This window comes from Pongo abelii, chromosome 1, assembly GCF_028885655.2.
Source record: "Pongo abelii isolate AG06213 chromosome 1, NHGRI_mPonAbe1-v2.0_pri, whole genome shotgun sequence".
In the NCBI taxonomy this organism is placed as follows: Eukaryota; Metazoa; Chordata; class Mammalia; order Primates; family Hominidae; genus Pongo; species Pongo abelii.
In genome coordinates, this window is record NC_071985.2 from 218,327,679 (window position 1) to 218,329,506 (window position 1,828).

Below are 1,828 nucleotides of genomic sequence, written 5' to 3' on the forward strand. Positions count from 1 at the left end.
CTTGCTCTGTCGCTCAGGCTGGAGTGCAGTGGCACAATCATAGCTCACTGCAGCCTTGAACTTCTGGGCTTAAGTGATCCTCCTCCTGAGCTTCCTGAGTAGCTGCCCAGCTAGTTGTTTTAAATCTTTTTCTAGAGACAAGGTCTTGCTATGTTGCCCAGGTTAGTCTTGAACTACTGGACTCAAGTGATCCTCCTGCCTTGGCCTCCCAAAGTGCTGGAATTATAGGCATGAGACACTGTGTCCAGCCCTGGGAGGGTTTTAAGGAGTCCTCTCTCTTGGTCCTAGGATCACTCCAGGTCCCTTCCCTCCTCAACCTGCTTTCTCTGCCAGGGCTGGGAGTGGGGGTCTTGTGCAGACCCAGGCTGGGGGCTCCCGACAGGCTGAGACCCTTGGTGGAGGGCCCTGGCATGACACAGGTAGCCCTGGTCTCTCACGGTCCAAGGACTCGAGGCCCACGGCCATCACCATCAGGAGCTTCCTTTTCAGTACGATTTGTTATTATATTTTGTAGAGATCGGGTCTCACTATGTTGCCCAGACTGGTCTTGAATTCCTGGCTTCAAGTGATCCTTCCACCTCGGCCTCCCAGAGTGCTGGGATTACAGGTGTGAGCCACCATGCACTCTTTCAGCGTCCCCGTCCCTTGTTCCCGAAACCCTTTCCAGCAGGATGTCAGGGATGCGGATGTTCCTCTCTTGGGGAAGGGGTTTTGAAAGTCAGTGTGGAACTGAAAGTCCCAAGTTGGCGGTGGCGTACAGTGGCGTCTCAGGCCCTGGGTAGCATGTGGTGAGGACACTGCCTTCCCCAGGCATCCCGGCTGCTGTAGTACCAACCCTGGCCACCTGGGGGCAGCGGTGCCCTGCCTAATCCAAACTCCATCTCCCACACCCTGCCTGGGAAGACCCCAGACCCTCGCCCACCCTCGCATGGAATAGATGGGGAGACTGAGACCCAGTGGGGGCCTGATCTGTCTAAAGCCACACACAGACAGCTGCTGGTGTCCGCCCCATCACCCCTGGGGTTTTCCAGCCCGTGGAAGACTTTGGGTGTCTCCATGGCAGGGGTGCTTGGGGATCTCTGGGGTGCACAAACCATAATTCCCAGGGCCTTAATGCCACTGCCGGCCACCGTGTGGCCTTGTGGACAGGCAGCTCCTCCTCTCTGCTCACCTGGCAGGTTTGTGAGCCATGACTTTGACAGCCTGGGCCCTGCCTCTTGCAACCCCACTCGCCTGTGTGTCTCTGGGAGACTTTCCAGGCCTGTTTTTTTGTTTTGTTTTGTTTTTTGAGGCAGAATCTCTCTTTGTCACCCAGGCTGAAGTGCAGTGGCACAATCTTGGCTCACTGCAACCTCTGCCTCCCAGGTTCAAGCGATTCTCCTGCCTCAGCCTCCCGAGTAGCTGGGATTACAGGCGTGTGCCGCCACGCCCGGCTAATTTTTGTATTTTTGGTAGAGACGGGGTTCCACCATGTTGGCCAGGCTGGTCTCGAACTCCTGACCTCAGGTGATCCACCAGCCTCGGCCTCCCAAAGTGCTGGGATTACAGGTGTGAGCCACCACGCCCAGCCGCCTCCCTGTTCTTATCTGCAAAAGAGGAATAAAAATATCACCCTTTGCATGGGCTGGTTGCAAGGATTTAAATGAGTTAATAGACACAAAGCACCAAGACTCATGCCTGGTGACAGCGTCTGGGCATCAAACACCAACCTCCTCCACTAGGGCGGGTCCCCTCCCCTCCCAGGCTTTGACAGCACTGTCCCCACACCCAGGTGACCTTGTCATTTCCCTGCCCACTCACCATCAAGAACCATACACACATAAGAATA